This window comes from Phyllobates terribilis, unplaced genomic scaffold (genome assembly GCF_046119375.1).
Source record: "Phyllobates terribilis strain yellow unplaced genomic scaffold, ASM4611937v1 Scaffold_187__1_contigs__length_3656778, whole genome shotgun sequence".
Classification (NCBI taxonomy): Eukaryota; Metazoa; Chordata; class Amphibia; order Anura; family Dendrobatidae; genus Phyllobates; species Phyllobates terribilis.
The window spans coordinates 2,065,421-2,089,226 of NW_027362947.1; the positions used below are offsets into that span (position 1 = coordinate 2,065,421).

At 44.5% G+C, this 23,806-nt stretch overlaps 10 non-coding genes and 2 pseudogenes across 10 annotated transcripts; all 12 read right to left on the reverse strand.

The window, feature by feature from the left end:
• Positions 1 to 808: 808 nt before the first annotated feature.
• On the reverse strand, positions 809 to 999 carry LOC141213267 (U2 spliceosomal RNA). The gene has a single exon (XR_012282783.1). It is a non-coding gene; the product is annotated as a U2 spliceosomal RNA (small nuclear RNA).
• A 1,115-nt stretch (positions 1,000 to 2,114) lies between these two features.
• Positions 2,115 to 2,305, reverse strand: LOC141212834 (U2 spliceosomal RNA). The gene has a single exon (XR_012282420.1). It is a non-coding gene; the product is annotated as a U2 spliceosomal RNA (small nuclear RNA).
• Positions 2,306 to 3,420: 1,115 nt separating this feature from the next.
• On the reverse strand, positions 3,421 to 3,607 carry LOC141213193 (U2 spliceosomal RNA). Its single transcript, XR_012282751.1, has one exon. It is a non-coding gene; the product is annotated as a U2 spliceosomal RNA (small nuclear RNA).
• A 7,323-nt stretch (positions 3,608 to 10,930) lies between these two features.
• LOC141213214 (U2 spliceosomal RNA) lies at positions 10,931 to 11,114 on the reverse strand. Its single transcript, XR_012282767.1, has one exon. It is a non-coding gene; the product is annotated as a U2 spliceosomal RNA (small nuclear RNA).
• A 799-nt stretch (positions 11,115 to 11,913) lies between these two features.
• LOC141213245 (U2 spliceosomal RNA) lies at positions 11,914 to 12,005 on the reverse strand (annotated as a pseudogene).
• Positions 12,006 to 13,120: 1,115 nt separating this feature from the next.
• LOC141212835 (U2 spliceosomal RNA) lies at positions 13,121 to 13,311 on the reverse strand. The gene has a single exon (XR_012282421.1). It is a non-coding gene; the product is annotated as a U2 spliceosomal RNA (small nuclear RNA).
• Positions 13,312 to 14,428: 1,117 nt separating this feature from the next.
• LOC141212836 (U2 spliceosomal RNA) lies at positions 14,429 to 14,619 on the reverse strand. Its single transcript, XR_012282422.1, has one exon. It is a non-coding gene; the product is annotated as a U2 spliceosomal RNA (small nuclear RNA).
• A 1,115-nt stretch (positions 14,620 to 15,734) lies between these two features.
• On the reverse strand, positions 15,735 to 15,925 carry LOC141212837 (U2 spliceosomal RNA). Its single transcript, XR_012282423.1, has one exon. It is a non-coding gene; the product is annotated as a U2 spliceosomal RNA (small nuclear RNA).
• A 1,115-nt stretch (positions 15,926 to 17,040) lies between these two features.
• Positions 17,041 to 17,231, reverse strand: LOC141212838 (U2 spliceosomal RNA). Its single transcript, XR_012282424.1, has one exon. It is a non-coding gene; the product is annotated as a U2 spliceosomal RNA (small nuclear RNA).
• Positions 17,232 to 18,346: 1,115 nt separating this feature from the next.
• On the reverse strand, positions 18,347 to 18,537 carry LOC141212840 (U2 spliceosomal RNA). The gene has a single exon (XR_012282426.1). It is a non-coding gene; the product is annotated as a U2 spliceosomal RNA (small nuclear RNA).
• Positions 18,538 to 19,649: 1,112 nt separating this feature from the next.
• Positions 19,650 to 19,840, reverse strand: LOC141212841 (U2 spliceosomal RNA). Its single transcript, XR_012282427.1, has one exon. It is a non-coding gene; the product is annotated as a U2 spliceosomal RNA (small nuclear RNA).
• A 1,115-nt stretch (positions 19,841 to 20,955) lies between these two features.
• Positions 20,956 to 21,193, reverse strand: LOC141213201 (U2 spliceosomal RNA; annotated as a pseudogene).
• Positions 21,194 to 23,806: the final 2,613 nt, after the last annotated feature.

Below are 23,806 nucleotides of genomic sequence, written 5' to 3' on the forward strand. Positions count from 1 at the left end.
CTGATTACATACCTCTCCTGCTGCTGCTGCTGCTGGCTGTCCAGCAGCAGACTGAAGGTGTCTGCTGCTGTGCACAGGTATATAAAGGCTCAGAGCCTATTATGACACGCGCAGCCAGCGTTCCATTGCCACATTCCATCTACTGCAGGCAGGATACCTGGCTGGCTGAATGTCGCTGAGAAGCTCACAGAGACCGCCATAAGCAACAGTTTAACAGAATGCCACAGACTAATCAACCAAACTTTTTGGGTTGGGTTCTCTTTTATAGTCTGCAGGCATTAAATGAAAGAAGTCAGTGTTCCAGCAGAAGGAGACAACGTTTCAGAAAAGGCATTGTAGCAAACCAAAAAAGAAATTTTAAGCGCAGCAGAGTAACCAGCGCACATACCTGTTAGCTCAGGTGAGTTTAAAAGGCTGCTGTTGATAACAAGGGCATTTGCTAAATAGATGGTGTGTGTGCAACAATATACTGAAAGGTCAATTATATTGTGCAGCTTATCTCACCACCTGTAGTTATTTAGGTGAAAGCTCCAAAATGCTTGCCTAATATGTCTGTTTATCCAAAAGGAAGTAAAAAGGGAGAGCTAGAAAGATAGCATTGCATCACATTACATGGCAATGCAATGCACAGTTGCTGAAGTTGAACCAAAATGAGCTTGTAATCTGGCTTCTGCAACTTTGAACATGAAAAATCCAATGAGGAGAAGAAAAGCAAAGCCAAAGAGTCCATCCCAAAATCCGACAAACAAGCAAAATGAACAAAAAACATTGAATTCAATTCTTTCTGATTTTAGAAACTGCATTAAAGAAGGGGTGCACCGGTCCTGGAGATACTGCAATACCAGGTCAATGCGTGGAGTGGACAGAGCAAGCTCTTTTTCCATCTCCCTGTTCTAAAAATCCATTTAATATATGGTCCCCAGATAGGGGACGTATCAGATATTAAACTGATAAGAACAGATACTACACTTGATCTTAGCCAAAAGGCCGAGAAGCGATAACCAGAATTGGTTTCAAACTACGGAGCCACCCAAGGATCCTGAAAAGTCCATTTGTGGAGATGAGCTCCTGGACTCCCGTTAAGAAGACATGTTGTCAACCTCTAGATCCCTTACATGCCTGCACTTTTCGGCTTGCTGCTGCTGCAATCCACGCGTTTTAGATCTGCATAACTCCACCTCTTTAAACACAGCACCTTCACCCCCTGCTGTTCCCACCCGCCTCAACACCGTTGGAAGGGAGGAGAACCAATTAAGGCGGGGGGTGGGGTGGAACGAGCAGCTGTCTACCCTTAGCAGGAGGGCTCCTGATTACATACCTCTCCTGCTGCTGCTGCTGCTGGCTGTCCAGCAGCAGACTGAAGGTGGCTGCTGCTGTGCACAGGTATATAAAGGCTCAGAGCCTATTATGACACGCGCAGCCAGCGTTCCATTGCCACATTCCATCTACTGCAGGCAGGATACCTGGCTGGCTGAATGTCGCTGAGAAGCTCACAGAGACCGCCATAAGCAACAGTTTAACAGAATGCCACAGACTAATCAACCAAACTTTTTGGGTTGGGTTCTCTTTTATAGTCTGCAGGCATTAAATGAAAGAAGTCAGTGTTCCAGCAGAAGGAGACAACGTTTCAGAAAAGGCATTGTAGCAAACCAAAAAAGAAATTTTAAGCGCAGCAGAGTAACCAGCGCACATACCTGTTAGCTCAGGTGAGTTTAAAAGGCTGCTGTTGATAACAAGGGCATTTGCTAAATAGATGGTGTGTGTGCAACAATATACTGAAAGGTCAATTATATTGTGCAGCTTATCTCACCACCTGTAGTTATTTAGGTGAAAGCTCCAAAATGCTTGCCTAATATGTCTGTTTATCCAAAAGGAAGTAAAAAGGGAGAGCTAGAAAGATAGCATTGCATCACATTACATGGCAATGCAATGCACAGTTGCTGAAGTTGAACCAAAATGAGCTTGTAATCTGGCTTCTGCAACTTTGAACATGAAAAATCCAATGAGGAGAAGAAAAGCAAAGCCAAAGAGTCCATCCCAAAATCCGACAAACAAGCAAAATGAACAAAAAACATTGAATTCAATTCTTTCTGATTTTAGAAACTGCATTAAAGAAGGGGTGCACCGGTCCTGGAGATACTGCAATACCAGGTCAATGCGTGGAGTGGACAGAGCAAGCTCTTTTTCCATCTCCCTGTTCTAAAAATCCATTTAATATATGGTCCCCAGATAGGGGACGTATCAGATATTAAACTGATAAGAACAGATACTACACTTGATCTTAGCCAAAAGGCCGAGAAGCGATAACCAGAATTGGTTTCAAACTACGGAGCCACCCAAGGATCCTGAAAAGTCCATTTGTGGAGATGAGCTCCTGGACTCCCGTTAAGAAGACATGTTGTCAACCTCTAGATCCCTTACATGCCTGCACTTTTCGGCTTGCTGCTGCTGCAATCCACGCGTTTTAGATCTGCATAACTCCACCTCTTTAAACACAGCACCTTCACCCCCTGCTGTTCCCACCCGCCTCAACACCGTTGGAAGGGAGGAGAACCAATTAAGGCGGGGGGTGGGGTGGAACGAGCAGCTGTCTACCCTTAGCAGGAGGGCTCCTGATTACATACCTCTCCTGCTGCTGCTGCTGCTGGCTGTCCAGCAGCAGACTGAAGGTGGCTGCTGCTGTGCACAGGTATATAAAGGCTCAGAGCCTATTATGACACGCGCAGCCAGCGTTCCATTGCCACATTCCATCTACTGCAGGCAGGATACCTGGCTGGCTGAATGTCGCTGAGAAGCTCACAGAGACCGCCATAAGCAACAGTTTAACAGAATGCCACAGACTAATCAACCAAACTTTTTGGGTTGGGTTCTCTTTTATAGTCTGCAGGCATTAAATGAAAGAAGTCAGTGTTCCAGCAGAAGGAGACAACGTTTCAGAAAAGGCATTGTAGCAAACCAAAAAAGAAATTTTAAGCGCAGCAGAGTAACCAGCGCACATACCTGTTAGCTCAGGTGAGTTTAAAAGGCTGCTGTTGATAACAAGGGCATTTGCTAAATAGATGGTGTGTGTGCAACAATATACTGAAAGGTCAATTATATTGTGCAGCTTATCTCACCACCTGTAGTTATTTAGGTGAAAGCTCCAAAATGCTTGCCTAATATGTCTGTTTATCCAAAAGGAAGTAAAAAGGGAGAGCTAGAAAGATAGCATTGCATCACATTACATGGCAATGCAATGCACAGTTGCTGAAGTTGAACCAAAATGAGCTTGTAATCTGGCTTCTGCAACTTTGAACATGAAAAATCCAATGAGGAGAAGAAAAGCAAAGCCAAAGAGTCCATCCCAAAATCCGACAAACAAGCAAAATGAACAAAAAACATTGAATTCAATTCTTTCTGATTTTAGAAACTGCATTAAAGAAGGGGTGCACCGGTCCTGGAGATACTGCAATACCAGGTCAATGCGTGGAGTGGACAGAGCAAGCTCTTTTTCCATCTCCCTGTTCTAAAAATCCATTTAATATATGGTTCCCAGATAGGGGACGTATCAGATATTAAACTGATAAGAACAGATTTTTTTTTTTTTCTTTTTAACCAAATCAGATAGGCCGGAGCATAAGCTCAATCAAATCGACTTACAAAAGCCTTTCATTGACACTTAGCCTTTCATCACACTTGGTATATAATCAAAAATAAAACCAAACCTTATCATCAGGTACATTATACACTACTAATTAAACTTTACCAAAAACCTCCACTTTTTAAACTTCCAGATCCCTTCAGCATCTATAATACTTCCACGTTCCTGATCCCAGAGGTATATTACATACATACGTGACAGAATCAATCTCAAACATTCATTAACTGACATTTTCTTCCTTTTAAAAACTAACAAATTCCTCGCATCCCACAAACTTTCAATTACACACACCACCAACAACCATAAAATCCTATCCTTAATTCTACTACATGCACCCATCCCAAACATAGCAAGTTTCCAATTAACATACTTTACACCCACCAATTCCTTGCAAAGTCCCCCTATACCCTTCCATACATCATATGCAAAATCACAATCCCATACCATATGTCTAACATGCTCTCTCAAACCACATCCATCCCTCGGGCATACCTCAGATTTAACTAAATCCCTCTTCTTTTGCACATCTCTAACAGGCAAAATGTCATGCAATATCATCCAAGCGATATCTCTCTGTCTGTTAGTCACACCATCTATACTTAATTTTCTCCACATCTCGGTTACTTCCTCCCCTCTCAACCCATTGATATTACATACCACCTCACGCTCACGCACCATCCTAATGACTTTCTTCTTTTGCCTAAAATCACTCATGTTAACGGACAACAAATCATACTTCCTTACAAATTTCTCAACACAACCATACCATACAGGACACTTAAAAGCAACAGGCACTCTAGCATCCCTTTTGACCCACTTTAAGCCATAAAGCATCCATCCAGCCGAATACTTCATCATATAAGCACACTTATTACTTTTCCCTAGAACCACCACCACCATTTTCACGTAACTAATCCCTAAAAAGAAATCAATATTTGGAAAATCCAAACCACCATTTACACATAACTTATAGACATATTCCCGTTTCAATTTCTCCATGCGACTTCCCCAAAGAAAATTAAAGATGAATTTCTCAGTTTTCCTAATTTTCTTAAAAGCAGCAGGATATACATTCGCAACAAACAACAAAATAGGCAAAATAACCGCCTTAATAATAAGAACTTTCCCAGTCAGAGTTAATTCTCTCATTCGCCAAAAAATCAACTTGCGCACCACTCTCACCCCACAATCTTCCCAACTCTCATTTCCTTTCAAATCATCATTAAACTTAATCCCAAGCACCTTTATTGCACCATCCTCACACCTCACACCATCCATCCGTACATTCCTCTCACCAAAACATTTAAAGGAACTCTTAGTCCAATTGACCTTAAAAGCTGAGACACTACAAAACAAACTTAATATCAACCTTGCCCTACTCATCGCAGCCATATTCCCACTCACAATCACTACATCATCCATGTAACCTAGAATTCTCACATCCTTTCCATTACTCCCAGGAATCATCACACCTCTCATAACCTTATCCTTCCTAACCATACACATCAACACTTCAATCACACTAATAAACAAAAAAGGGGACATAGGGCACCCCTGACGCACTCCTGATTTAATTCTCACTTTCTCACTCAACCACCCATTCACCAAAAATTCACTTGAAACATTACAATACAAACTCCTAACACAGTTTACAAAATTCCTGGAATAACCCATCTTAGACAAAACCTTAAACATAAAGCTATGTGACACACGGTCAAAAGCTTTTTCAAAATCAACCGAAAACAACAAACATTTCTGCTTACGACTCATACAATCCCCAATCACATCACGCAACAACACCAAATTTTCAGTCATACTTCTCCCAGGCACTGCACACACTTGGTCTTCATCCACCACACCGCCAATCACTTCCCGCATCCGGCTAGCCAACAATTTACTAAACACCTTATAGTCTGCATTCAAAAGGGTGATTGGCCTCCAATTCCCCAAATCCTTTTTATCACCTTTCTTATGAACCAAAACCACCAACCCATCTCTCATAGATTCACTCAACATATTCTCCGTGAACATATACTGGCACACCTCCAATAAGTCATTTCCCATCGTGTCCCATTCCTTAACATATAACTCCACGGGCAGTCCATCCTTCCCAGGTGTTTTATTCTTACTCGCAGACATCACCACTTTTTTAACTTCATCCAACACAATTACATCATCCAATATTTCACGTTCATCCTCACCCAAACAACCTTCTAAACACCCCAAAGCATCAGTCAACATCCTATCATCAACCCATTTTTCCCCATACAACTCCTTATAAAACAACACCACCTCCTGCATCACATCCTTCCCACTCACACACACCCCATCACCATTCACTACCTCATCCATATCTACTTTCTTCCCAAAAACTTTTTTGAAAAAAAACCTTGTGCATTTCTCATTTTTCTCCAAATGTTCAATCTTAGAACGGTAAATAATTTCTTTCCCTTTACCCTCAATATATTTCTTAATCTCTTCTTTCACTTGACACATCAAAACATCCACATCCACTCCAATCATCCTTAACATCCTCAGCCACTCCAGTCTAGAGCTTAAATCATTAAATTTTGCTCTATTCATTGCTGCTTTCCTCCTGCCCCTTTTTCTAAAGAAAAAAACAATCTCACTCTTCATCCAGTCCCACCACTCAAGCACATTCCTGAAATCACTTTTTTTATCCCTCCACCTAACATACATTCGCCTAAAATCACGCATGATCCTATTATCTTCCAGCAAACGCACATTAAGTTTCCACACGCCACCACCATATACAAAGGAAATCTTACCTTCTAGACGTGCCCTCAAACACACATGGTCAGAGAAGGGAACATCTTCCTGCTGGAAATTCCTACAAATAACATTTTGTGAAGAAAAGAAGATACGGTCTATTCTAGACTCTATGCCTCCCCTGTCGGCTTTATAGGTCGCAGGAGGTGGATTACCTAAAAAAACTTCCGCAGCATCCTGTAAGGAAAAATCCGCCACAAGACTCTTGAGTCTTTTACCTGTAACATCCATCTTATCCCCCTCCGTCACACAATTGAAATCTCCAACAAAAATTATTGGCATTTTGCCAGATAAAAAAAACATAATTTCTCAAAAATTTCCAGCCTCTCCCCTTTATCTATTGGTGCATACATATTTACCACCCTAACCCTCCACCCCCTACAATTTAACTCACATATTACACACCTCCCCGCCTCCACCACCATGTAACTGTAGCACCCTGAGGATTCGGCTGCTACAGGGGTATTGCACCTCAACCCAGAGGTGTGATATTCCACTCCCGGGTAAGGATGGAGTGTGGATCTGAGCTCGGTAGGCTGCATGCACTACACACATCCCATTTCCGAGGAGCAGACCGACGGTACTCCCACTTAGAAATGTGCAGGTACGACCGAGTCTGTTCCTGGCTGGAGTGGGAGGGGGGTGGTACATCCCAAGTAGTGTAGGGGCAGATAGGGGGAGCAGCCTGGGTAAAGTTAGGAGCTCATTGGGTGCTGGACACCTGAGCTCACACATAGAGGGTGTATATAAGGTGGGCACCAACTAAGATCAGGGTCAGATGCAGAGGATCAGATGCAGAGAGTCAGTCAGCTGCAGAGAACAAGTCAGGAGCAGAGAAGAAAGACAAAGACCCAGAGTGAGAGAGGAGAAAAGAGAGAGACCCAGAGCACAGAAGAGAAGGACTCTGAGATCCCAACTAAAAGCACCGGGTGAAGAGTCGGCATCAGGGTACCGGAACCCAAGCTGGTGGGGGCAGAAAACACACCCCAGCCAGAGACCGGAGGCCGTGGGCAGCATCTGCCACGGCCACCCATCACATCCACCCCGAAGGCACACCACATGAAGGGTCAGGGAACCCAGGGCCAAGGGTGTCCCAACAGAAGGCCCGAGGGAGCTGGACCTAGGTGGATTACTGGTGGGGACGGCCAGAGAACGGGACAGAAAGAGAGCTCAGGGCCACGCTCCGGACTTGTTTGGGGGTTGGCTGGATCCAGGACCTGGTGGACGCAGCACGGCTCGGGTGGTCACTAGCAGCTGGAGTGACCAGTACAACATCTGCAGTAAGTAAACACCCTTAACTGCACAACCCGACTCTGTCTTCACTGCCGTCTGCACTACACCACCACAACCCCCATCATCTGCACCTGGCCCCTCTGAGGCTATACCCCTCCCGTTGGGGGTTATCCCACCAAGCTGCGCACCCACCATCAGCCTCAGCGGACCCTGCTGCAGCGGCGGCCACAGTGACCGCATCACAACGGGTGGCGTAGTCGACACAAAAGAACTCTTAATAACATCTGTAGGACTGCCACATAACACTGAGCTTGACGCCCTGGGCACGGGGCCGGGTCACAGCCGCTCGGAGACTACAACCCCCCATCTGATCCGGTGCCGGGTATTCCCCTCAAAAAGGAATATGTCCCAGGGGGCGCGTCATAACTTTCTATCTTAACACTATAACCCTTCACCAAAACACCTACCCCACAATTTTTATTACATACAGAACCAGACCACACACTTTGACCTAAAGGCCATGCATTTTCACTTAAGGGATCGGAGATCCCACACTCCTGGACACAGTATACGTCCGCATCCATCTATTAATTTGATGTGGCAGGTCACGACAACATGCCCACCTGTACATCATCCTAACCCTTCTGGGGGTAGGACGCTGGACGTGCAGATATCGTAGTTTGTGCCTTCCCCCAAAAAAGACACATCTTGGGGATCGGATGCAGTAGGGTACACCCGGGCTGGACTCACACTGCAGTCACTTAAAGGGGAAAAGGATGGCTCAGTTTTCTTCTTTTTCTTCACTGAAGCGCCTCCATCTTCATCTGAACTATAATCCCGCCGCTGGGGGTCAAAGTCCCCCTGACCTCCCTCCTCCTCAAGGTCAGAAACGACATCGCTCCAGGCCACATGCGGTGTTCTGGTCAGATCAGACTCCTCTTCCCCCTGCAATGTAACCATCATGTCTGGAATTTCAGCCTCCAGATCCTCCACCGGGGCCACTTCCATGCCTATACGATCATCAGTTATCGTCTCAGACTCACTGACATCTGAAGCCACAGACGCGGCCCTCTGCACCGGTGGCTCAGGTGCCAGCTCCATATTTCCTCTTACATTCACACGAACCAGTTCTGGAAAAGCAACCCGAGCCTCCTCCTCATCCAGGAAAGCCAGAGTAGATATCAGAGCAGTCGGAGTTGGAGCAGTCGGAGTTGTAGCTGTGGGTGCAGGAGATTCATTTCTTCTCCTTCCCCTTCCCGCTGCCCCCGCATATGAACCAGGATGGAATATACAGTCTCTGAAGGCATGCCCCTTCTCTCCGCAGAGGTTACAGACTATTTCATTTTTGCAATTATTGGAAGAATGACCCACCTCATTGCACTTCCTGCAAATAATCTGTCTGATGTCGCATGCTTCCTGAGTATGGCCATACCTCCTACAATGACGACAAAACCTGGGCGCATTGGGGAAGAACAGGTAACCCCGCTCACTCCCAATGGAAAAATTTGATGGAGGATAATGTATACCCCCTGGTTCATCAGGACTTTCCCGGAACTTGACCATGAAACGATATTTACCGGTCCATAGTTCCTCCTCATTCATGACTTTTACTGCCACCTTGGTAATATAGCAGTGCCTATTTAGAAAGGCATAAATCAAAGCCAAGTCCACATGTGGGTTGTACATGAAAACAGTCAGAGGTACCTCTTTGGAGCAATACAAGATGACAAAAGTCAGCCCATCCAAATATTGATTGTCCAGATTCTTTTTCAAACAATCATAGAAATTGTTGCAAACAGCCATAGAAGTAAATACAAGATTATACTTGCTTTTGAATTGCTGGAGGCACAAGATTTCTTCCTTCTTCACTTCAAGGAGTCCAAACAAAATCTCCTTCACCACGAAGCTGAGGGTAAAGATTCCTTCTTTACCTTCTTCCACATCAATCTGGATTCCAAACTTCACTCGAGCCTCACCGGGCCCAGCGTATCGAATGCGTCCCATTATCGCTAGTCGTGTCTACTGGCCAACTCCTTATAGCAGCAAGTGGCTTAAGCCATAAAATGGCGATGCCACAGGGCCAAGAGTTAACGCACAGACAGCCAAATGACTAGACCCATTACAGATCTGAGCCAAAAGGCCGAGAAGCGATAACCAGAATTGGTTTCAAACTACGGAGCCACCCAAGGATCCTGAAAAGTCCATTTGTGGAGATGAGCTCCTGGACTCCCGTTAAGAAGACATGTTGTCAACCTCTAGATCCCTTACATGCCTGCACTTTTCGGCTTGCTGCTGCTGCAATCCACGCGTTTTAGATCTGCATAACTCCACCTCTTTAAACACAGCACCTTCACCCCCTGCTGTTCCCACCCGCCTCAACACCGTTGGAAGGGAGGAGAACCAATTAAGGCGGGGGGTGGGGTGGAACGAGCAGCTGTCTACCCTTAGCAGGAGGGCTCCTGATTACATACCTCTCCTGCTGCTGCTGCTGCTGGCTGTCCAGCAGCAGACTGAAGGTGGCTGCTGCTGTGCACAGGTATATAAAGGCTCAGAGCCTATTATGACACGCGCAGCCAGCGTTCCATTGCCACATTCCATCTACTGCAGGCAGGATACCTGGCTGGCTGAATGTCGCTGAGAAGCTCACAGAGACCGCCATAAGCAACAGTTTAACAGAATGCCACAGACTAATCAACCAAACTTTTTGGGTTGGGTTCTCTTTTATAGTCTGCAGGCATTAAATGAAAGAAGTCAGTGTTCCAGCAGAAGGAGACAACGTTTCAGAAAAGGCATTGTAGCAAACCAAAAAAGAAATTTTAAGCGCAGCAGAGTAACCAGCGCACATACCTGTTAGCTCAGGTGAGTTTAAAAGGCTGCTGTTGATAACAAGGGCATTTGCTAAATAGATGGTGTGTGTGCAACAATATACTGAAAGGTCAATTATATTGTGCAGCTTATCTCACCACCTGTAGTTATTTAGGTGAAAGCTCCAAAATGCTTGCCTAATATGTCTGTTTATCAAAAAGGAAGTAAAAAGGGAGAGCTAGAAAGATAGCATTGCATCACATTACATGGCAATGCAATGCACAGTTGCTGAAGTTGAACCAAAATGAGCTTGTAATCTGGCTTCTGCAACTTTGAACATGAAAAATCCAATGAGGAGAAGAAAAGCAAAGCCAAAGAGTCCATCCCAAAATCCGACAAACAAGCAAAATGAACAAAAAACATTGAATTCAATTCTTTCTGATTTTAGAAACTGCATTAAAGAAGGGGTGCACCGGTCCTGGAGATACTGCAATACCAGGTCAATGCGTGGAGTGGACAGAGCAAGCTCTTTTTCCATCTCCCTGTTCTAAAAATCCATTTAATATATGGTCCCCAGATAGGGGATGTATCAGATATTAAACTGATAAGAACAGATTTTTTTTTTTTTTTTTTTCGAAAGCCCGAATTCGTGTACAAAACCCGAGTGCGCTTAAAAAAGTGACAAGTGCCACAAAAAAAAGTGCACTAGGATGCTGGTCTTCTTGAAACCCTCTCCAAAAGGAGAAGGGTCCCCCAAACCATTCCCCGTCCCTCCGAGCCAGAAGGCCACAGCGAGGCACAGGGACAAATAGCCACCTCCAGCCGGAGCCAGAGGCGACCCAATCTTACCCTCAATACCTGCCCGAGTTCTCACCCGAGCAAGGCACTGGGAGCCAAAGACTGTGCTCCCCTCCCGGAAGAGGGGAGCCAACAACGCTCTCCTCCCGAAAGAGGAGAGCCAGGGGGGTTCAGGGGGGAGCGGAACCTGATGGCCACACACTCCCCCCCTAGACCTGCCAAGAGAGGAACCCGTAAGGGAACCGCATCCCGACAAAATCCTAGTAAGGACGTGGACACACGTGAAAAAGTGGACACACAGTGACAAAAAAAAATTAAATAAATAGTGAAGGTTTCACAGTATAATACTGCCCGGACCTTCGACCGGGAATTGAAAAATTCCCCATCCTAAGGCCAGAAGGCCCGGAATAAGGGTGTGTGTGAAGAAAGAAATATTGAAGTGCTAGTGCAAATGTGCCATAAACTCAAGTGGGGTTCCCAATCCCAGTGAGTTAAGGCACCCCAGGGTCACCACTCCTGGGGCACTTCACACTTCGGGCTTTCGATCTTCCCCGGCCCAATGGCGTCGATCCTGGGGGGCCATGCTTTCCACCAGATGACTATATTAGCCACCTGGCGTACTAACAAGCGCCTAAACCCCAGTGTGCATAATGTATCAATCTACTAGGGCGGCCAACATCCAAAACCGCCTTTTCGAAAGATACTACACTTGATCTTAGCCAAAAGGCCGAGAAGCGATAACCAGAATTGGTTTCAAACTACGGAGCCACCCAAGGATCCTGAAAAGTCCATTTGTGGAGATGAGCTCCTGGACTCCCGTTAAGAAGACATGTTGTCAACCTCTAGATCCCTTACATGCCTGCACTTTTCGGCTTGCTGCTGCTGCAATCCACGCGTTTTAGATCTGCATAACTCCACCTCTTTAAACACAGCACCTTCACCCCCTGCTGTTCCCACCCGCCTCAACACCGTTGGAAGGGAGGAGAACCAATTAAGGCGGGGGGTGGGGTGGAACGAGCAGCTGTCTACCCTTAGCAGGAGGGCTCCTGATTACATACCTCTCCTGCTGCTGCTGCTGCTGGCTGTCCAGCAGCAGACTGAAGGTGGCTGCTGCTGTGCACAGGTATATAAAGGCTCAGAGCCTATTATGACACGCGCAGCCAGCGTTCCATTGCCACATTCCATCTACTGCAGGCAGGATACCTGGCTGGCTGAATGTCGCTGAGAAGCTCACAGAGACCGCCATAAGCAACAGTTTAACAGAATGCCACAGACTAATCAACCAAACTTTTTGGGTTGGGTTCTCTTTTATAGTCTGCAGGCATTAAATGAAAGAAGTCAGTGTTCCAGCAGAAGGAGACAACGTTTCAGAAAAGGCATTGTAGCAAACCAAAAAAGAAATTTTAAGCGCAGCAGAGTAACCAGCGCACATACCTGTTAGCTCAGGTGAGTTTAAAAGGCTGCTGTTGATAACAAGGGCATTTGCTAAATAGATGGTGTGTGTGCAACAATATACTGAAAGGTCAATTATATTGTGCAGCTTATCTCACCACCTGTAGTTATTTAGGTGAAAGCTCCAAAATGCTTGCCTAATATGTCTGTTTATCCAAAAGGAAGTAAAAAGGGAGAGCTAGAAAGATAGCATTGCATCACATTACATGGCAATGCAATGCACAGTTGCTGAAGTTGAACCAAAATGAGCTTGTAATCTGGCTTCTGCAACTTTGAACATGAAAAATCCAATGAGGAGAAGAAAAGCAAAGCCAAAGAGTCCATCCCAAAATCCGACAAACAAGCAAAATGAACAAAAAACATTGAATTCAATTCTTTCTGATTTTAGAAACTGCATTAAAGAAGGGGTGCACCGGTCCTGGAGATACTGCAATACCAGGTCAATGCGTGGAGTGGACAGAGCAAGCTCTTTTTCCATCTCCCTGTTCTAAAAATCCATTTAATATATGGTCCCCAGATAGGGGACGTATCAGATATTAAACTGATAAGAACAGATACTACACTTGATCTTAGCCAAAAGGCCGAGAAGCGATAACCAGAATTGGTTTCAAACTACGGAGCCACCCAAGGATCCTGAAAAGTCCATTTGTGGAGATGAGCTCCTGGACTCCCGTTAAGAAGACATGTTGTCAACCTCTAGATCCCTTACATGCCTGCACTTTTCGGCTTGCTGCTGCTGCAATCCACGCGTTTTTTAGAACTGCATAACTCCACCTCTTTAAACACAGCACCTTCACCCCCTGCTGTTCCCACCCGCCTCAACACTGTTGGAAGGGAGGAGAACCAATTAAGGCGGGGGGTGGGGTGGAACGAGCAGCTGTCTACCCTTAGCAGGAGGGCTCCTGATTACATACCTCTCCTGCTGCTGCTGCTGCTGGCTGTCCAGCAGCAGACTGAAGGTGGCTGCTGCTGTGCACAGGTATATAAAGGCTCAGAGCCTATTATGACACGCGCAGCCAGCGTTCCATTGCCACATTCCATCTACTGCAGGCAGGATACCTGGCTGGCTGAATGTCGCTGAGAAGCTCACAGAGACCGCCATAAGCAACAGTTTAACAGAATGCCACAGACTAATCAACCAAACTTTTTGGGTTGGGTTCTCTTTTATAGTCTGCAGGCATTAAATGAAAGAAGTCAGTGTTCCAGCAGAAGGAGACAACGTTTCAGAAAAGGCATTGTAGCAAACCAAAAAAGAAATTTTAAGCGCAGCAGAGTAACCAGCGCACATACCTGTTAGCTCAGGTGAGTTTAAAAGGCTGCTGTTGATAACAAGGGCATTTGCTAAATAGATGGTGTGTGTGCAACAATATACTGAAAGGTCAATTATATTGTGCAGCTTATCTCACCACCTGTAGTTATTTAGGTGAAAGCTCCAAAATGCTTGCCTAATATGTCTGTTTATCCAAAAGGAAGTAAAAAGGGAGAGCTAGAAAGATAGCATTGCATCACATTACATGGCAATGCAATGCACAGTTGCTGAAGTTGAACCAAAATGAGCTTGTAATCTGGCTTCTGCAACTTTGAACATGAAAAATCCAATGAGGAGAAGAAAAGCAAAGCCAAAGAGTCCATCCCAAAATCCGACAAACAAGCAAAATGAACAAAAAACATTGAATTCAATTCTTTCTGATTTTAGAAACTGCATTAAAGAAGGGGTGCACCGGTCCTGGAGATACTGCAATACCAGGTCAATGCGTGGAGTGGACAGAGCAAGCTCTTTTTCCATCTCCCTGTTCTAAAAATCCATTTAATATATGGTCCCCAGATAGGGGACGTATCAGATATTAAACTGATAAGAACAGATACTACACTTGATCTTAGCCAAAAGGCCGAGAAGCGATAACCAGAATTGGTTTCAAACTACGGAGCCACCCAAGGATCCTGAAAAGTCCATTTGTGGAGATGAGCTCCTGGACTCCCGTTAAGAAGACATGTTGTCAACCTCTAGATCCCTTACATGCCTGCACTTTTCGGCTTGCTGCTGCTGCAATCCACGCGTTTTAGATCTGCATAACTCCACCTCTTTAAACACAGCACCTTCACCCCCTGCTGTTCCCACCCGCCTCAACACCGTTGGAAGGGAGGAGAACCAATTAAGGCGGGGGGTGGGGTGGAACGAGCAGCTGTCTACCCTTAGCAGGAGGGCTCCTGATTACATACCTCTCCTGCTGCTGCTGCTGCTGGCTGTCCAGCAGCAGACTGAAGGTGGCTGCTGCTGTGCACAGGTATATAAAGGCTCAGAGCCTATTATGACACGCGCAGCCAGCGTTCCATTGCCACATTCCATCTACTGCAGGCAGGATACCTGGCTGGCTGAATGTCGCTGAGAAGCTCACAGAGACCGCCATAAGCAACAGTTTAACAGAATGCCACAGACTAATCAACCAAACTTTTTGGGTTGGGTTCTCTTTTATAGTCTGCAGGCATTAAATGAAAGAAGTCAGTGTTCCAGCAGAAGGAGACAACGTTTCAGAAAAGGCATTGTAGCAAACCAAAAAAGAAATTTTAAGCGCAGCAGAGTAACCAGCGCACATACCTGTTAGCTCAGGTGAGTTTAAAAGGCTGCTGTTGATAACAAGGGCATTTGCTAAATAGATGGTGTGTGTGCAACAATATACTGAAAGGTCAATTATATTGTGCAGCTTATCTCACCACCTGTAGTTATTTAGGTGAAAGCTCCAAAATGCTTGCCTAATATGTCTGTTTATCCAAAAGGAAGTAAAAAGGGAGAGCTAGAAAGATAGCATTGCATCACATTACATGGCAATGCAATGCACAGTTGCTGAAGTTGAACCAAAATGAGCTTGTAATCTGGCTTCTGCAACTTTGAACATGAAAAATCCAATGAGGAGAAGAAAAGCAAAGCCAAAGAGTCCATCCCAAAATCCGACAAACAAGCAAAATGAACAAAAAACATTGAATTCAATTCTTTCTGATTTTAGAAACTGCATTAAAGAAGGGGTGCACCGGTCCTGGAGATACTGCAATACCAGGTCAATGCGTGGAGTGGACAGAGCAAGCTCTTTTTCCATCTCCCTGTTCTAAAAATCCATTTAATATATGGTCCCCAGATAGGGGACGTATCAGATATTAAACTGATAAGAACAGATACTACACTTGATCTTAGCCAAAAGGCCGAGAAGCGATAACCAGAATTGGTTTCAAACTACGGAGCCACCCAAGGATCCTGAAAAGTCCATTTGTGGAGATGAGCTCCTGGACTCCCGTTAAGAAGACATGTTGTCAACCTCTAGATCCCTTACATGCCTGCACTTTTCGGCTTGCTGCTGCTGCAATCCACGCGTTTTAGATCTGCATAACTCCACCTCTTTAAACACAGCACCTTCACCCCCTGCTGTTCCCACCCGCCTCAACACCGTTGGAAGGGAGGAGAACCAATTAAGGCGGGGGGTGGGGTGGAACGAGCAGCTGTCTACCCTTAGCAGGAGGGCTCCTGATTACATACCTCTCCTGCTGCTGCTGCTGCTGGCTGTCCAGCAGCAGACTGAAGGTGGCTGCTGCTGTGCACAGGTATATAAAGGCTCAGAGCCTATTATGACACGCGCAGCCAGCGTTCCATTGCCACATTCCATCTACTGCAGGCAGGATACCTGGCTGGCTGAATGTCGCTGAGAAGCTCACAGAGACCGCCATAAGCAACAGTTTAACAGAATGCCACAGACTAATCAACCAAACTTTTTGGGTTGGGTTCTCTTTTATAGTCTGCAGGCATTAAATGAAAGAAGTCAGTGTTCCAGCAGAAGGAGACAACGTTTCAGAAAAGGCATTGTAGCAAACCAAAAAAGAAATTTTAAGCGCAGCAGAGTAACCAGCGCACATACCTGTTAGCTCAGGTGAGTTTAAAAGGCTGCTGTTGATAACAAGGGCATTTGCTAAATAGATGGTGTGTGTGCAACAATATACTGAAAGGTCAATTATATTGTGCAGCTTATCTCACCACCTGTAGTTATTTAGGTGAAAGCTCCAAAATGCTTGCCTAATATGTCTGTTTATCCAAAAAGAAGTAAAAAGGGAGAGCTAGAAAGATAGCATTGCATCACATTACATGGCAATGCAATGCACAGTTGCTGAAGTTGAACCAAAATGAGCTTGTAATCTGGCTTCTGCAACTTTGAACATGAAAAATCCAATGAGGAGAAGAAAAGCAAAGCCAAAGAGTCCATCCCAAAATCCGACAAACAAGCAAAATGAACAAAAAACATTGAATTCAATTCTTTCTGATTTTAGAAACTGCATTAAAGAAGGGGTGCACCGGTCCTGGAGATACTGCAATACCAGGTCAATGCGTGGAGTGGACAGAGCAAGCTCTTTTTCCATCTCCCTGTTCTAAAAATCCATTTAATATATGGTCCCCAGATAGGGGACGTATCAGATATTAAACTGATAAGAACAGATACTACACTTGATCTTAGCCAAAAGGCCGAGAAGCGATAACCAGAATTGGTTTCAAACTACGGAGCCACCCAAGGATCCTGAAAAGTCCATTTGTGGAGATGAGCTCCTGGACTCCCGTTAAGAAGACATGTTGTCAACCTCTAGATCCCTTACATGCCTGCACTTTTCGGCTTGCTGCTGCTGCAATCCACGCGTTTTAGATCTGCATAACTCCACCTCTTTAAACACAGCACCTTCACCCCCTGCTTTTCCCACCCGCCTCAACACCGTTGGAAGAGAGGAGAACCAATTAAGGCGGGGGGTGGGGTGGAACGAGCAGCTGTCTACCCTTAGCAGGAGGGCTCCTGATTACATACCTCTCCTGCTGCTGCTGCTGCTGGCTGTCCAGCAGCAGACTGAAGGTGGCTGCTGCTGTGCACAGGTATATAAAGGCTCAGAGCCTATTATGACATGCGCAGCCAGCGTTCCATTGCCACATTCCATCTACTGCAGGCAGGATACCTGGCTGGCTGAATGTCGCTGAGAAGCTCACAGAGACCGCCATAAGCAACAGTTTAACAGAATGCCACAGACTAATCAACCAAACTTTTTGGGTTGGGTTCTCTTTTATAGTCTGCAGGCATTAAATGAAAGAAGTCAGTGTTCCAGCAGAAGGAGACAACGTTTCAGAAAATGCATTGTAGCAAACCAAAAAAGAAATTTTAAGCGCAGCAGAGTAACCAGCGCACATACCTGTTAGCTCAGGTGAGTTTAAAAGGCTGCTGTTGATAACAAGGGCATTTGCTAAATAGATGGTGTGTGTGCAACAATATACTGAAAGGTCAATTATATTGTGCAGCTTATCTCACCACCTGTAGTTATTTAGGTGAAAGCTCCAAAATGCTTGCCTAATATGTCTGTTTATCCAAAAGGAAGTAAAAAGGGAGAGCTAGAAAGATAGCATTGCATCACATTACATGGCAATGCAATGCACAGTTGCTGAAGTTGAACCAAAATGAGCTTGTAATCTGGCTTCTGCAACTTTGAACATGAAAAATCCAATGAGGAGAAGAAAAGCAAAGCCAAAGAGTCCATCCCAAAATCCGACAAACAAGCAAAATGAACAAAAAACATTGAATTCAATTCTTTCTGATTTTAGAAACTGCATTAAAGAAGGGGTGCACCGGTCCTGGAGATACTGCAATACCAGGTCAATGCGTGGAGTGGACAGAGCAAGCTCTTTTTCCATCTCCCTGTTCTAAAAATCCATTTAATATATGGTCCCCAGATAGGGGACGTATCAGATATTAAACTGATAAGAACAGATACTACACTTGATCTTAGCCAAAAGGCCGAGAAGCGATAACCAGAATTGGTTTCAAACTACGGAGCCACCCAAGGATCCTGAAAAGTCCATTTGTGGAGATGAGCTCCTGGACTCCCGTTAAGAAGACATGTTGTCAACCTCTAGATCCCTTACATGCCTGCACTTTTCGGCTTGCTGCTGCTGCAATCCACGCGTTTTAGATCTGCATAACTCCACCTCTTTAAACACAGCACCTTCACCCCCTGCTGTTCCCACCCGCCTCAACACCGTTGGAAGGGAGGAGAACCAATTAAGGCGGGGGGTGGGGTGGAACGAGCAGCTGTCTACCCTTAGCAGGAGGGCTCCTGATTACATACCTCTCCTGCTGCTGCTGCTGGCTGTCCAGCAGCAGACTGAAGGTGGCTGCTGCTGTGCACAGGTATATAAAGGCTCAGAGCCTATTATGACACGCGCAGCCAGCGTTCCATTGCCACATTCCATCTACTGCAGGCAGGATACCTGGCTGGCTGAATGTCGCTGAGAAGCTCACAGAGACCGCCATAAGCAACAGTTTAACAGAATGCCACAGACTAATCAACCAAACTTTTTGGGTTGGGTTCTCTTTTATAGTCTGCAGGCATTAAATGAAAGAAGTCAGTGTTCCAGCAGAAGGAGACAACGTTTCAGAAAAGGCATTGTAGCAAACCAAAAAAGAAATTTTAAGCGCAGCAGAGTAACCAGCGCACATACCTGTTAGCTCAGGTGAGTTTAAAAGGCTGCTGTTGATAACAAGGGCATTTGCTAAATAGATGGTGTGTGTGCAACAATATACTGAAAGGTCAATTATATTGTGCAGCTTATCTCACCACCTGTAGTTATTTAGGTGAAAGCTCCAAAATGCTTGCCTAATATGTCTGTTTATCCAAAAGGAAGTAAAAAGGGAGAGCTAGAAAGATAGCATTGCATCACATTACATGGCAATGCAATGCACAGTTGCTGAAGTTGAACCAAAATGAGCTTGTAATCTGGCTTCTGCAACTTTGAACATGAAAAATCCAATGAGGAGAAGAAAAGCAAAGCCAAAGAGTCCATCCCAAAATCCGACAAACAAGCAAAATGAACAAAAAACATTGAATTCAATTCTTTCTGATTTTAGAAACTGCATTAAAGAAGGGGTGCACCGGTCCTGGAGATACTGCAATACCAGGTCAATGCGTGGAGTGGACAGAGCAAGCTCTTTTTCCATCTCCCTGTTCTAAAAATCCATTTAATATATGGTCCCCAGATAGGGGACGTATCAGATATTAAACTGATAAGAACAGATACTACACTTGATCTTAGCCAAAAGGCCGAGAAGCGATAACCAGAATTGGTTTCAAACTACGGAGCCACCCAAGGATCCTGAAAAGTCCATTTGTGGAGATGAGCTCCTGGACTCCCGTTAAGAAGACATGTTGTCAACCTCTAGATCCCTTACATGCCTGCACTTTTCGGCTTGCTGCTGCTGCAATCCACGCGTTTTAGATCTGCATAACTCCACCTCTTTAAACACAGCACCTTCACCCCCTGCTGTTCCCACCCGCCTCAACACCGTTGGAAGGGAGGAGAACCAATTAAGGCGGGGGGTGGGGTGGAACGAGCAGCTGTCTACCCTTAGCAGGAGGGCTCCTGATTACATACCTCTCCTGCTGCTGCTGCTGCTGGCTGTCCAGCAGCAGACTGAAGGTGGCTGCTGCTGTGCACAGGTATATAAAGGCTCAGAGCCTATTATGACACGCGCAGCCAGCGTTCCATTGCCACATTCCATCTACTGCAGGCAGGATACCTGGCTGGCTGAATGTCGCTGAGAAGCTCACAGAGACCGCCATAAGCAACAGTTTAACAGAATGCCACAGACTAATCAACCAAACTTTTTGGGTTGGGTTCTCTTTTATAGTCTGCAGGCATTAAATGAAAGAAGTCAGTGTTCCAGCAGAAGGAGACAACGTTTCAGAAAAGGCATTGTAGCAAAAAAAAAAAGAAATTTTAAGCGCAGCAGAGTAACCAGCGCACATACCTGTTAGCTCAGGTGAGTTTAAAAGGCTGCTGTTGATAACAAGGGCATTTGCTAAATAGATGGTGTGTGTGCAACAATATACTGAAAGGTCAATTATATTGTGCAGCTTATCTCACCACCTGTAGTTATTTAGGTGAAAGCTCCAAAATGCTTGCCTAATATGTCTGTTTATCCAAAAGGAAGTAAAAAGGGAGAGCTAGAAAGATAGCATTGCATCACATTACATGGCAATGCAATGCACAGTTGCTGAAGTTGAACCAAAATGAGCTTGTAATCTGGCTTCTGCAACTTTGAACATGAAAAATCCAATGAGGAGAAGAAAAGCAAAGCCAAAGAGTCCATCCCAAAATCCGACAAACAAGCAAAATGAACAAAAAACATTGAATTCAATTCTTTCTGATTTTAGAAACTGCATTAAAGAAGGGGTGCACCGGTCCTGGAGATACTGCAATACCAGGTCAATGCGTGGAGTGGACAGAGCAAGCTCTTTTTCCATCTCCCTGTTCTAAAAATCCATTTAATATATGGTCCCCAGATAGGGGACGTATCAGATATTAAACTGATAAGAACAGATTTTTTTTTTTTTTTTTTTTTTTTTTTTTTTTTTTTCTCCTCAGACGAGGAAATTCCACAGTCTATGAAAACCAGACAAAGGAAAATTCCATCAAAACAGCTGCGTCAAATCCAATACGCAATTTGCTGTCCCCATCATCATCGGAAATATTTATTTCATATTTCAAAACAACAATAACAAAAATCAAGAGGTACTAACAATATATCTCCACTTTTTAACTTTCCATATTCCCTCTGCATCCACTTCCCCTCTCCTCTTTTTGTCCCATAGGAAACACACATACATCTTCCCCAAAATCACCTTCACACTATCCTTTACAGCAATTTCCTTCCTTTTAAACACATACACATTCCTCACATCCCATAACACTTCCTTTATACACGCAAGCATCAACCACAAGACTCTTTCCTTCGTCCCATCACATATTCCCAAACCAAACATAAACAACTCAAAAGACAACAAATTCACACCACACAATTCTTTACACAAAGGCCCCATTCTCCCAATCACATCTCTAGCATACTGGCAATTCCAAAAAACATGCAACACACTTTCCCTTCCACCACAGCCATTTCTTGGACACATTTCACTCCTCACCAAACCTCTATTCCTCTGAAACTCTCTCACAGGTAATACTCCATGTAAAGACTGCCACACAACTTCACTCTGTTTGTTGGTCATACCACTCATCCGCACTTTCTTCCAAACCTTCTGCACATCACCACCCCTAACCATATTTATTCCACATTCTACCTCTCTACATTCAATCATCCTATACACAGCCTTCTTATTCTCCAGCAATCTCACATCTGCATCACACAGTTCATACCTCACCAAAAACTTATAAACCCACACATACCATACAGGCACCTCAAAAGCAATCGGACATCGCAAATCCCTTTCTTGCCACTTTAAACGAAACAAATACGCTCCAAATAAATACCTACACATAGATGAAAACTTTCCATCCGCCCTAATCACTTTCAAAACAAACACAACGATATTCACACCAAAAAACACGTCCAAATTCGGAAAACCCAAACCACCTTTTTCCACTCTTTTAACCAAAATTTCTCTCCTAGCTCTCTCCATTTTCGAGTTCCACAAAAAAACAAATAAAATTCTATTCAAGCTTCTCATACACATATATCCTGGTGGAAATACTACCGCAATATATAAAAATATTGGCAACACCACACTCTTAACAATTAAAATCTTCCCAAAAAAGGATAAACTCCTCAATTTCCAAAAATTCAACTTCTGCTCAACTTTTCCTTTCGCATCATCCCAACTTTCTTTCCCATCCAAACTCTCTGAAAACTTCACACCCAAAACTTTAATAGGTCCATTCACTACATTCACACCTACATCCCTACTTAAACTTCCGCCTCCAAAACCCTTACACTCACTCTTTTCCCAATTCACTTTAAACGCAGATGCACCACAAAAAATAGACACTAACAACTTCACCCGCCTCACCGAACATTCAGAATCACATAATACACACACGTCATCCATATAACCACTCACTTTCCATTCTTTTCCTCCACCTCCCGGCACTTGCACACCACGAATTACCTTATCTTTCCTCAGCATACACAACAATGGCTCAATTGCACAAATAAATGCTACAGGGGACAAAGGACACCCCTGTCGCACACCCGAAAACACATTCACTTTCCTACCCACATACCCATTCATTAAAACACAGCTATAAACACCCGCATACAAACTTCTCACTCGCCCAACAAAATCAGCCGGAAAACCCATTTTTAACAACACTCTGAACAAAAAACCATGCGACAACCTATCATAAGCCTTTTCAAAATCCAAACTTAACAAAAATACACTCTTCTTACGACCCATGCAATCCCATAGACAATCTCTTAACATACACACACACTCGTGAATCCGCCTCCCAGGTACCGCACAACACTGCTCATCCCCAATCACACTCTCTATCACATCACGCATCCTATTAGCCATAAGTTTTGCATAGATTTTATAATCACAATTAAGTAACGTTATTGGCCTCCAATTCCTCAGACTTTTCAAATCCCCTTTCTTAGGAATTAACACAACCATACCTGCACGCATACTCTCAGCCACCTCCATGTTTCCCCACATATACTTACATACATCCACAAAGTCCTTACCAATCACACCCCACATCACACGATAAAATTCTACTGGGAGGCCATCCTCCCCCGGCGTCTTATTCAAAGCCATACTACACATAACCTTCCATACCTCATCACCAGTCACCTCACCCATCACTCTCTCTCTTTCTGCTTCACTCAACTTACTCTCTAACACACTCAAAACATCATTCTCCAAACATTCATCCCTCTGTTTCACTGCATACAGATCCTCATAAAACTTAGCCACCTCTTCACACATATCCTCTCCACTCACCTCACTTCCATCTGCTCCATACACCACGCTCATACTCTGTTTCTTTCCAAAAACTTTTTTAAAGAAAAACCGAGAACATTTCTCATCCTGCTCCATCTTATCAATCTTTGCCCTAAACACTATGCTTCTCCCTCTCTCCAACAAAAACTCACTAATCTCCTTTTTTACCTCTAAAATATCCTCCTCCACCTCAACTCCTCCTTCCCTTAACTTATACAAAACGCTCAACCGCGCGTTCAGTTTAACAAAACTCTCTCTTTTAATTGCTGCATACTTGTATCC